Source organism: Aphelocoma coerulescens, chromosome 1 (assembly GCF_041296385.1).
Source record: "Aphelocoma coerulescens isolate FSJ_1873_10779 chromosome 1, UR_Acoe_1.0, whole genome shotgun sequence".
NCBI classification, from domain to species: Eukaryota; Metazoa; Chordata; class Aves; order Passeriformes; family Corvidae; genus Aphelocoma; species Aphelocoma coerulescens.
The window spans coordinates 5,698,386-5,711,341 of NC_091013.1; the positions used below are offsets into that span (position 1 = coordinate 5,698,386).

Sequence of the window (12,956 nt, forward strand, 5' to 3'; positions counted from 1 at the left end):
AGAATGAGATCTGGGGAAGGAGGGGCTATGGCAGGTGAGATGGGTACAAAGGAGTACATTTGAAAAACTAAGAGAGTCTCTTCAGGTGCAGAGAAAATCTGCTTCTGATTATATTCATGCTTTCAGAAAAATTGATAAGTGAAGATCAATGCAGGAGACTTTCTTTCCAGGATACCCTGCAGACCTGTTGGGGTTCTCTGAAATAGCTGCTCTTAAGTAGATTTCAACTGCTTTGATGTGTTAAGTGCATTTTGCTCAATTGAAAAGGTTAGTAGTGCTTTATTTGAAATCTTCCTTCATGCACACAGCAAACTTTTCCATGGAAGAGCTCATTTTAAGCCTGGGGATGATAATGGATAAATATCAGGAGAGTTGCTCTCAGTTTCATTCCAGAGGTAATGGCCAGAACTTCACAGAGCTCTCTTAAGTGCTGAGGAAGAGAAGATGTAATTTGCCAGAAGATGTGAGAACACAGCTTAGCAGGAAGGTGCGAACTCACTTCTTGGCAAACTTCGTAAGTGCTACCTTTGGGGATGTTTTAAAATGCTGTTTTTGTATTCAACATTTTTATTTCTAAACTTTAAATGTATTTCCTTTTCTTTCTCTCTTCTTTATCTGTCTCATGATAAAATACCCCATGAATACACCATCCTTTCAGATTTTAGTCTGGATCCTTTCATCATTACATGCCCAACACTCTCACTGCACACAATAAGCACTGCAAAGTAGGGCTGCCAGTATATAATAATACAGGGAATTTACACTTTGCTGTAGTTAAAATTTGGGTAGACCAGAACCAGGTCAGGCAAGCTTAACTGTCCTCCTGTTGGTGATAGCATCTGAGTATTTTTCTGACTGAAGAATTACATCATGCTCTGTTTCTGCAGTCAAACTGCCATGAGCTACTTCTATGAGATCATTTCTCTGAATGAGCTATTTCTTATCTAGAAAACGACTTGTGAGGTACACTAAAGTTCACGCAGAGAAAAAAATTGAAGCACTATTCTATGAGCATCCTTGTCCAAACCCAGAAGTTGCAGAAAAAAATGAGCTGCAAATACCTGTGTGCTACCTGTGTGGAAAATGAAGACAAACAGGATGCTCAGCACTGGGACCCTCAGAGGAAGGCTAAAGTGCCTTTGTCCCATCTCCATTCCATGGAAAGATTGAAATACACCTGGGATGTTCTTCAGAAGGCCAGGGAGGCTGCTGCAATTTATGGCAGCCTCCTGTAAAGGTACAGCAGCACAGGAGACCAGCCAAAGGTTTTGTGGTTGGCCAAGCCAGCGTGGGCTGAGCATCATTAGATGGGGCTGATCAGAACTGCCAGGAACAGGTTGTGCTGGAGGAGAGAGAGGTAAGGAAAAGCAACACACCCACCTGACCTAAGGGCAGAATCTCTGCCTCCTACTACAACTGGAAACCAGTTGAGAGTTCCGTGATGGTAGTAAAAGCACAGCAATAAAGGGATTTAATGGCACTTCAACTAAACACAGAACATAAATATTTAGATATTCCTTGTGTTTACTTTTCTAAAGTAGATTGAGTTATGTTCTGAATGTCATATATCACAGGCAAAAGAGGGAGGACATTTGGAACCTAAACCACAGTTAAACACACTTTTTTTTACATAGGTCTACCATAGCTGCTGAGGGCAACATTTGCCTTATTGTGAAGATTTACAGAGCACTATGACCCTCTCTTTTCACATTCCTGCCTAATGTTAATCTCCTCAAAATCTATTATTTTGGAACTATCTTTCAGACATAATGAACATACGTAATCTTGAAGAAAAAGCTTTAAGAGCTGCAAGCATTCACCATCTTGGAGATTATACCTAATTATTTAGTGGCATCAGTAAGGTGTTTGAAGGATAACGCCAGACACTGGTATTTTAAAATGTTGTTCCGATTTAACTACTTTTATTGTTTTTTTTTTTAAGAAAAGGTTTTGACTTCCAAGCTTTGACACTTCCCATGCTGCATCCAAGAAAGATGAAAGACAAAAAACTGCCTATACCAATTCATTATCGCCCACAAGAGCCTCATCATGTTGAATTTCTCCGGCCAGGACAGACCCTGCATGCAGTCCTGTCACACCCTGAAGAGAACGAATAAGATTACAAACGAAATCATCATCTTTTAAAACTTATTCTGAAAAACGGACCGAACTTGTACTGCCTTTGATGTGTTCTGACCTGCTCCTTTATATGTAGGAACACAAAGACACTGTCAGTCTGTTGGTGTCACATTTGTACCAATCAAATAACAATCAATAGCCCAGGTGACATTCTGTTCCTTTCACGGAGCGCTTCCACACGTGGGGTCCTTGGCAGGGCATGGATTTACAGCGCATGGAGTGTCTGCAGCCGGGCCCCCGCTCCCTCCATCGCTTCTCCTCCATCCCGCCCCGGGACTGTGCCATTTATTAACACCGTTACGTGCCCGTTTCCTGCCTTACTTAAGAGTTTCCGTCATCCAGCCCCCACGGCTCCATCTCCGCCTTTCTTCCACACAGATCCCCCGTGCCCGGGAGCTTCGCTCAGCCCTGCCGGCGGCCGCCCGCTCCTTCCCAGCCCCGCGGGGCGGCTGCGGCGGGGCCGGGCCCGCGGGCACCTCCCTCCCTGCATCCCTCCCTCCCTGCGTGCCGCGGGATGCGCTGCCGGGCGGGCACACGGACCGCGCTCCCCGGGGGCAGCGGCGGGAGCCAGAAACATGTCTCCGGTGAGCGGCCCCGGGAGAACGGTGGGGCTGCGGGGGAGCCGCACTGCCGTCGCCGGGCTGGGTAATCTCCCCATGGCCACCACCGGGCACACCAGAGCGCAGGGTGATGGGCGCTGGGGCGGGAGCGGGGCGGGCGTAGGGGGGCGGCTCCGCCGCATCGCGTCCCGCTGCGGCGCGGGCAGCGCGGAGCCCCGGCCGGGCGCTGCGGGGCGGAGCCGCGCCGGGCGGGAGGAGCGGCGGCGGCGGCCGCTGCCGCCCCCGCTATCTGACCCGACCTTCCCCCTCTCCTCCTCCTCCGCCCCCCGGCTCTCCTGCCCCCAGCGGCCCGGGAGGAACTGAACCATCGCCGCACAGGAAGTAGCGGCTGCGGGGAGCGGCGGCGGCGGCGGCAGCCGGGGCTGCCGCACTCAATGAGCGACGCTCCCGCAGCCGCCCGCCCCGCTCGCCCCTTCCCCGCCTCCCGAGGGCAGCGGCGCCGAGCCAGCCCGCCGCCGCCGGGGGCTGGAGGCTGAAGCGGGCAGAGGCAGCTCCGGCTCTTGCCGAGGAGGAGGAGGCGGCGGCGGGGACTGCAGGTTGGTGCCGCTCCGCCGGCGAGGCGCGGGTACCGGGATGCGGGGGGGAGGCGGGCGGCGGAGCCTGGGCGGCCGGGGCTGCATCCCCCGCCCGGCGCTGCCGCACGCCGGGGGCTCGGCCGGGAGCCCCTTCGGAAAGGCCCCGGCGCGCCGCCCCCGCTGCGGCGGCTCGGGAGGAGCCGCGCCGGGCCCAGTCCGGCTCGGTCCGGCGGTGCCGGTGCCGCCGGCGGGGGCAGCGCTTTGTGCGCCGGCGGGTGGTACCCGGGGCGGGGGGACGGCGGCGGTGCGGGGAAGGGCACAATGGTCCCGGCTGGAACGCATCCTGCCCGTCCCGGGTGAGATGGACGCCGTCCCGGGAGGCGCAGGCTGGCGGCTCGCTGCCGTGAGGAGGGCGGCTCGGCTCCCCGCCGACTGCGAGGGGAGGATGGATGCATGGATGCATAGGCAAAAAGTGGGGGAGCGGCTTAAAACAAAAAGAAAGAAAGAAAGCCCATTTCGGAAGAGCCGGGCTGTACCTGGGTGCACGGCTTGCGAGTGCAAAATGGAGAAGAGCAAACCCTATTGATCTGAGAGAGGCAACCAAATGGAATGTTGTTGTGCCTGGATCTGTTCAGAGGATGCTCATGGATATATTAAGGCGATAGCCTAATGTGTAGGCATCTAAATAAATCAGCACGCTGATTATCCCCTTAGAGCTTTTAATACACTGTATTCTGATGGAAATTTTTGTGTTGAGATTGTTACCTGTTCGATGCCACACTTATATGTTCTTCCCCTCCAATATTTTTTCTTCTTAGAATCTTCATATTTCCTCATTGATTAGGGAGAGAGCAGGTGTGGTATGAGAAAGGAAAGTGTCAGAGTTTCCAGTAATCTTGGTGCTCATTCTTCAAAGCAGTAATAATCTTATTAGCTCATCATGTTATCTTACTCATTAATTTCACGTCCAAAATAAACTTCATGCCCTTTCCCCTTCTCCTGCTCTAAGGGAAGTAGGCTGGAGTCCAAGATGGCATGTTTGCTCTCAGTGAACTGCTGATGTGACAAGCGTGTTTGGGAGCAGAGCGGTGAAGCTCTCCACTTGTGTTGGCAACTGTTTCTTTTGTGGTGACGCTCTTCACCTGAGACTCTACTTGACCCACAGGTCGTTTGGGTGGAGTTCAGTGTAATCTCAGATATATGTTTTTTTTTTTTTTTTAAAGTTTGATTCTACAAGCAGTAGGACTCATATGTTTTCCATTCATTTTCCTGCAAGACTGCGGCTGTGTAGGAGACGATGAAGTTAAATGGAGTTGGAGTTGAGCATTGGGCTGTTACAGAGCTCCTTGTGCTGCGAACAGTTCTGACCCTTGGATTTTAAACATAAATGTTCTAATGTTTTCTGTAACTTTCACAGGAGCCTTGGCTTTTGGTTCGTTTCTGTGTACTGTAGTCTTCTTCCCTTTCACATCTATTGTTACTGAGCCTTCATCACTAAAATGATGCTCATTACTTTCAGTATGTTTTTCAGCCTTTTTTTAGAGCTCTTTTATGTGCTCTTAAGAAAGTCTCATGTCTTTCTCTCCTAATTCCCACCTTCACCTCTCCACCCTTATACACACAGTTAATTGGAGAAAGCAGGACAGAGAACAGTTGGTCTCCAAATATAGCTGGAATTCAACAAGCACAGGAAAGACACCTGACCAGATTGTCCCTGCTGAGCATGATTAAAATGGCAGGACCACTTACCAAAACTTTGTAGTGCAGTTTAACAATGCAGTGCAGATAGCTCCACTGAGAGTGCTCAAGTTGTGCCTGACAAGGGCTGAAATCAGAATGGGCTTTAGTTGAGGTAATGTTGCACAGAAAAAAAGAATGTTGTTTCCTCTTCCCCTTGTGGTTTCTTTTATCTCTGAAGAGGTGCATTAACAAACCGGACAAAATTGCACTTACAATTACAGGGAACTCTACCAGCACAAAGTATATGTTCTTTTCCTAGCCAGAGCTAAAGCTTTCTGCTCTGTTTTAATCTTCTTACAAAATTAAATTATTGCATAGTCTTGTGCTAGCTTTTTTTTTTTTCCTTTCTGCCTCTGTTAGCAGAAAGATGCATTGTTTTCAAATCCTAAATGGTGGTTTGTTTATTTACAAAACTATTACAGAATAATTGGATTTGAGGCTTACATTTTGTGGGGAACCAGTGTGAATAAAGTATTGCTGTTAACTGTAATGTGTTCACCTATTCTAAATTTATGATAGCCATAAATTTTGGGAGGCTGCTTCTCCACTCTATGCAAATTAAAAAGGAAAAAAAAGACCCGGAAAGCTTGCATTCAGTCTTGCTTCTTTGGCTTACGAGAACATAATTCTTGATAGGAATGGCCAAGGTACTGATGAAGAAACTTAATTATCATCTGCTGTGGCTAAAAATGTCCTTTCAGTGGGTTTTTTTTTTAGTGTTCATACTGAGTTGGTGCATGTGTAGCCTGGTTATAGTCGGTGCCTTACCAAAGACCAGGTGACTTGGCAGTAGGTACCTGGAGTGCTGGGAGATAAAGAACTAAAGAAATGATAGAACCCAAAGAGAACCTGGGGTTTCATTGTTTCTCAGACTGCTCTACTACCTTCTGGTGCAGAGCCATCAGTAATAAGTATTCTCTGTCTACGCTCACATTCCACGTTTGGGCCAGGGAGCTTTTGCTTGTGGGTAGCTCCTAACCTCAATTAACAAGTAATTGATAACATCTTTTTTTACCAAAACCAAAAGGAATAGAGAGATATTTGAAGGCATTATCCAAATTTCTTCTTTACCCATGATATTAACCAAGATAAAATAAGAAAAAGGAACACTAATCCCCAGGCCTCTGCTGCATGCTTGATGAGGATACTCTTAAATGTGTTGCATGAAAATCAGTTTGCCATCTGATGCATGATCTTGGTAGGATTCCAGGCATGAATCAGCACCTAAGTTGGGGACTGATTATCACCAGCACACAGGCACCTGTAGGCAAAATCAAGATAATCTAGGAAGTGTTTAATTTGCTGGTGTACCCAGCTTAGTTTAATTGCAGAGGTCCAAATTTCAGATGGTTAAAAAGGAAGCAAACCCTTGCTCACATATTTTTGTTGATGCTTCCAAAATTGGTATATACTTAGGATTTACCTGTAACATTTCCTTGTGCCTGTGAGTCTGGACACATTTAGGAGTATGCAAGACGTGACAGTGATGAGATGAACGCTTAGGAGTGTTACACACAAGTCAAAGCAAAGATGAAAGAAATGTCTGTCTTTTTTCTAAAGACCAGTCTACAACTGCTGCCTTTGGATTCAGTCCTTTGCAGCAGCTCCTCCTCCTGCTGTGCATGTACTTGTAGCTGTCTGAACAGTATAGTTATACTGTGCTGGATGGGACGTTTGTCTTGGGAAGCAGGAGACTTGGGTGGTTGTCCTTGTCCAAGTGAGTATTCAGTGTTCTAAGAAGGAACGGAGTGCCACAGGAGCTGTTTTTTGCATGTAAACCCAAGTAAAACCCAAATAGTTTTAGGACAGTGCAGTGACCGAGGAAGTGCTGGGTGGCAATTATGAAAAAGCTTTCCTGGCCTTTTCCCTGGAAGGTATCAAAATAATGCACAGCTCAGGTTACATGAAGATACTTCCCACTGGACTGATGGGCAGAGGAGACAATCAGGAGTGTCCTTTCTGTTTCATGCCTGTTTTGTGAGGGGGTCAGTGTCTTCTTGGCACCTTAAACTTTCTAAAGTTGTTGATCTCTATGAGACAAACCTGGGGAAAGCAGGAATTGGTAGTACATCTCCTTGCTCTTGGTAAAATAGCCCAGTTGCTCCTGTTGCTTTTTTCTATCTCTCTCTCTTTTTTTTTCTTTTTTTTTAAATTTTTTTTTTCTTTCCCCTCTGCCCTTGTGGCCATTCTAAGGCATACTACTTTAGGCAGTGCAAGCATGTAATTTTGGGCTCATGCCTCCCCTGGGAATTGGGGAACTTGGGACCTAGGCTCTGTGAGGCTTGCTGCTGCAATGCTGCATTTTTTGTACACCCATAGGTGCCAGTTCCTCTGTAGTGAGCCAGGATGAAATAAAGAGAACGAGCTTTCTGTTCCCTCTTGGATGAGGAATGAAAGCTGGTATGCTGACTAGTCTTAATACTGTCATTTATCTTGCAGTAGTATCAATAATGTGGTGTTTACTTTCCAAACAAAAGATGTGGTTTATGTCCGAAAGAGTTTAAAGATCGTTTGAAGCTTGGTGTAGTGAAAATGGTGGTGTTCTCTGCCAAACCAGCTTTGCCCTGGATTGCAACCTTGTTGCCTAATTGTGCGATTACTGCGAGAGTTTAAGACTGCTCAGGAAAACAGAAAAAGAAAGTGCTTATCCTTGAAGTAAGTGTTGATTTCCCTGTATTTTATGAGAAAGAGGAGGCATATAGATTCCTTATACATTTGGACTGAAACAGTAGTAGTTTTCTATACCAATGAGGTGGATCCAAGTGTATTGCAAGAACGTTTAGAATCCAACGGCTCCTGTGTATTCAGGGAAAAAAGAAACTATTTAAACTGGTACAATGTTCTGCATCAATGCTAAGAGCTATTTAATGGTCAGGCGTAAGCAGTATGACATTGGACTCTTTCTGTGTGTAGCAGCTTTTCTCCATGCAGACTTTCTCATTTGCTGTAAATGAAATGAGATTTCAGTGACATTTTTGGTTCCTTTTTTTTCTCCTCTTGTTGTTCTTGTGTGTTAGCATTGCTTAGGTAATTACAGTGTGCTCGCTAGAAGCCCTGACAGCCTAAACTGAGTTCTTTGTAAAAAACGTGGTGTTTCCCTTAATTAAGAGAGACTAGAAACAGCACCTGAATCTATTAATTAAATAGTCAAAGTTGATCTCTGTTTAGGATATATTAACAAGCAAAACAAAATACATTTCTAACTAAAATGTTGCCCCGAGTTAATGAGCTACTGTGAGGCGCTTTTTTTGTGTGAAGAAAAATAATGTATTGGTGCTGCAACTGTCACACATGCACAGTCATGCAAAATTCATGTGAGATAGTTCCCAATTCTATGGTACTGAGAACAATAGCCACTATTTCTTCTTCAAAGCTCTTCAGAGATGTTAAATAATCCTTGTGACAACCCTATGAAGTGAGTATTGTAGTAATTTTGTATGGATGGCGAAACAATTAATCGGCATTGTCTCCAGCCGTACTGAGAAAGTGGGATTTGCAGCTTGGCCTGCTGCTGGAACTCCTGCTCGTGTGAGCAAGGGGTGGGTGAGCCTGTCCTGCTGCCTCTTCTTCTGTCTGTATCTGTGCTGATGAAAACATTCTGCAGATGCTGTGGTCATCTGTGGTGTGAGGGTATGTAGGTCAAGGTGGAACCTACATGTCCTGATAAAGGATGCATTTAGCTCGTTCTGAATTACTCTGACCATGTCACTGGCATCGCTTCTTGGAGAAGAGATGTGTGGAGCTGTCGGCTGTGCTGGGATCTGGAATGTCCATCTGAATGTGAAAGCTGAGTTGCTCAGACTGACTCCAGAGCACCAGTTTGCTCATTTGTGGGCTGAGGTCCTGGTCAGACACTTCCCACTGGAGCCTTGCCAGCCTGGGCTTGCTTAGTTTGACTTGAGGTTGGTCTCCTAATTGCCTGTTATCTGACAAGGATGCAGATCCCACTGTTTCCTCTGCTACATGAACAGCAGCTGCATCTGCCAGCTGAAGGAGGTCTGGATAACCAGGACATGAGTTCCTGTTTGGGTCAGACCAGTGTTGCAGCTTTCCTGTGCAGCCTGGCTTTGGCTGCTGAGATACTTGTGTCTCCTCCTCCACCAGTTCTGCCTGCTGCCCTTCCAGGAGTTATAAATGCCACAGCAGATGGTTTGGGGAGGCAGTGTCTGTAGTTACTGCTGCAGGATTTGCCGAAGCTTGACTCTGCACAAAGAACGCTTCTTTTTTCCCCTGGAGATTGAAAGTTGTTGGTACTTTAAATGCAGATTTGGTCTTTTCAGGAGAACATGATGGAGGAAATGTGTGATTTACATGCTGGTTCAGAAGCAGCCTGTCTTTCCTCTTGACATAATTCATATCATGCTTTAGTGTTACCAGTCTTCAGTCTTCTCTTGCTAGGTCAACTTTCATGCTCCTGGTAGTGATGTAAGTTAGACTGCTTATGGACCCAAGTTTTGATAGCAGCTGACATACTGCTAAATAACACAACCATTATCAGTTTGTTTGATAAAGGTAGGTAACCTTCCAGCAGGTTTCACTGTGAATGTTGTTCTGCCATGTGAGCAGAGATGAGAAGCTCTAGGTTTGACACGTCTTTAATGCCTAATGCAAGAGCTCATCTCCCAGTTGCAGCTGTGATTGATTGACCCAAGGTTATGCTGCATAGTGTCTTCTTTTCTGTGGGCCCCTTGCTCCAATACCTTTCTGAAGTCTTGATCTCCTTACCAGCGTGTCTGAGCTGAATTTTTTCCTCTTGCATCTCTTTGATGCTGATGGCCCTTGGGTTATTAACCGTGTAGCCAGCCAGGTTTGAATTACAAGAGGACTGAAGCCAAAGGGAAAGAAAAGTTTTCATTTCCTGAGGTCAGTGAAGAGACTGTGACCAAATTACCCCTGAGCAGTGTTTTTACCTTCTGGTGGTCACAGCAGAGGTGATGCCTCTGGTTCCTCAGACAACTTCCTGAGGTTAGTCATGTTACGGAATGTTGGAGCCCCTCTATTCTTAGGGATAAGAGGAGTCTTCTCTCTATTTGAAGGATTTTTATTTTTTTTAAAAATGTGCTTTGCTTGTAAAGTACATTTGGCTAAAAGTGTTAAGTAGCAATGGAACTTTGGGCCAGATTGCAGATTGTTATTGATCTCCATTTCCAGTGAAATATCACCACTGGGATCATTGTATTGAGGTGGCTTTTGGACTTTTGTGTTTTGAGGTTTTTATCTTGTCTTTTGCTTTCCTGGCCACCTCATGGCAAGGGGACAGGGCCATGCCTTTTTGCAGTCTCTGCTCATAACTAACTTGTCTGAAACCTGTAAATGGTTTTCATGTTGAATTTGCCTGTGGTATTTTTCTTATTTGTGGAGAGGACAACTACTTGAAAACAGATGTATTTTATATTTAGCTAGCACTGTGGCAAGGATGTTGTTTGTATGATCTTTTAGGAGTCGAGATGGCTTAATCTGAAGTAGGATGTACTTTGAGTAGCTCAGTTTGCTTTTTATTGTCTCGAGTTGTTTCTGTCGATGGAAGCTGAACTGGCTGGCTTAACGCTCCAGCTGCATTTTTCCCAAGCGTCTTCTGTGATGGTACAAGACCTACAAGACCAAGTGCCAAACACTGCTGGATTCCTTTCAAGCTTTCCTGCCCAAATATTCACTGGAAAACACTCAGTGAGCCCTCTCCCTCTGCCTGCTCTGAAAGGTCTGAGTTTGCGTTTACCTGACAGCAGTGGTGCCTTAAGATGAACTTAGGAGGAGGCAGCAGCAGAGAAGTGCCTTGGCTGCAGATCACTGGGATGTTAGGCAGCAGCAGCAGGGTCACAATGTGCTTGCCCTGGTCCTCTGCTCTTCTGGCCATCATTTGCTGTCTTCTGCCAGGGATGTGTCATGAGATGGAGCAGACCTTGGCTCTGACCTGGTACAGACGTGCTTGTTGCTGCCTGGCTCCTGCACAGCCCCTAGAAAAGGCACTTAGCCTTGCCTTTGAAAACTGTGGTTAAAAATGGCATTGCTTTATCTTGCTTGTTGCAGCTGGAGCTGTGACTGTGAACTGAGGACCATAACTTACGGTAAAGGTTTTTGGAGCATATAGTCTAAGAATGAAGACATGTCCATTAAATATGTATGTTTATGGTGTTAAATGTATACTGCTGGCAAGCTCTCCTGGGTGCAGCTGTGCTTATACCAAAGCCCTCTTGATGGTACTTCTCTGTTTCTTTATAACTTTGAAGCCTTTGTCAACAACTTTCCAATAAGGAAAAGTTTAATTTTTGTCTGTGTACTGTAGGTTTTTTCTGGTGTATTCCAGTGCACTGCTGGAGTGGTGTATTGGCTTTTCAGAAGCAATATCATGCTGGAGAACAAGTGGTGGTGATGAGTCTTGTGGTGTTCACAGCATCACCTCAGTTATACTTCACAGTAGAAGCCAGGTAGACAGTGTTCATCTTTGAAATAACAGAACCTGCTGTTTGCAACCCGCTATGAGCCTTACCTCGTTCAGGTAATGAGCCTGTACCTTTTTGTACAGCAAAAGAAAGTGGTATGATCCTTTCTTACCTTTCTTTTTTCCTGCACTGTTTGTATTTCATCAAATTTTTAATGTCCTAAACCTTATACATTTTCTACAAGTGCAATCATCTCAGTGTTTGTCAAGAACCCAAATGGTAGATCTGATCTGGAAGTTGAACCTTTGGTTTTCCTTCAAGGCATTATGGGTGGAAAGGCTGTACTTCACATCCACCTACACTAACTCCTCCATCACAAATTCTAAACCTGTCTTGTTGGATCCCAAAGGAAGCCATGAACTGCTGTGAGGGGTTATCTGTGGGTAATTTGGCTTGCTGGGCCTGAGAGAGGAGGAGGATGTGTTTTTGTACGAGGGAAGCCAGCAGAAGCTTTACTGCATTTGGCATTGTGTTTGAAATGAGCACTGGTTGCTCTTCATACCACTGCTGCTGTGAAGGAAGGCACATCCTTTGAGAACATGATTGGGTTGATACTGGCAGGGTGAAGACTTCCTTCTCAGTGAAAGAAGGTCTAAAAGAATGTGGTTTCAGATTGGTTTGACAGGCATTTCCTCAGCTGACTTATTTTAATAAAATTTTGCCTAGATGGCTTTTTTAATTGAATATTTAAGCAAGCTGAAAGCAGGCATTTTACTGTCTCTCTTTAATTTGTGCTGATACGTGGTTTAGCATAATTATTTTTTAATGCCCTTTTTTAAAGTGTAGTGCCCTCATCCTCCTGACCCTCTTCCTTCAAGAAGTGGATTTAATTTGGAGAGAAGTGTCTGTTGTATTGCTGCCCTGTGGCAGGGAGGTATGTGGGAGGGGTGGGCTTGGTAAAAAAAAAAAAGTTGCTGGCTTTTAAAGTGATGGGTTCAGGCCAAAAAGCATTAAGAATGGTCTGAAGCATATTGTGGCATTTGTAAGCTGCCTTTCTGAACCTCATGAATTTGGTTCTAAATATGAACCTTGCAGCATTGCATAGATGCCTTGGTTTTACTGGGTGACCTAAAATAAACAACTTACAGTTTTTCTCCTTTCCCTCTCCCCCCCTCCCTTCCTCTTGCAGGCCTGTCCTTTCTTGTTGGCCAGCATTAACTGTCCTGGATCCCTAAAGAGGAAACAGAGCTATGTTCTTCTGTTTTATAGGTTTCTGCCTGATCCAGTGTGGGGAATGGTGGAGTACTCCTGGGTAGGAGCATTTTGTCACTGAGCAGATAAAACTGGCTGCTTACTATCCTATCTAGTTGGCTCCTTGCTCTTCCCCAGAGAAGCAGGAATACCAACACTGGAAAAAAAAGGTTGGCAGCATCATTTATGGTGGGATTGCAGTTTAGTCTGAACAGAGGAGTCTGCTGGTACTCTTGAACCCTCCCTTTGAATAAGATTAATCACAACAGCCTCGATTTTTGGTGATAGCATTGCCTACATTCATTTGTGCC

The 12,956-nt window shown here is 45.7% G+C and overlaps 1 protein-coding gene across 3 annotated transcripts in view; it reads left to right on the plus strand.

Moving 5' to 3' along the window:
- Positions 1-2,998: 2,998 nt before the first annotated feature.
- Positions 2,999-12,956, plus strand: part of AGPAT3 (1-acylglycerol-3-phosphate O-acyltransferase 3) — an 84,597-nt gene continuing 74,639 nt past the window's right edge. For 2 of the 3 annotated variants that reach the window (XM_069022607.1, XM_069022684.1), the window contains exon 1: positions 2,999-3,295. The gene's annotated coding sequence lies outside the window, so the exon portion shown is untranslated. The remainder of the gene's footprint in view (positions 3,296-12,956) is intronic. The other variant, XM_069022288.1, reaches the window with a different exon arrangement.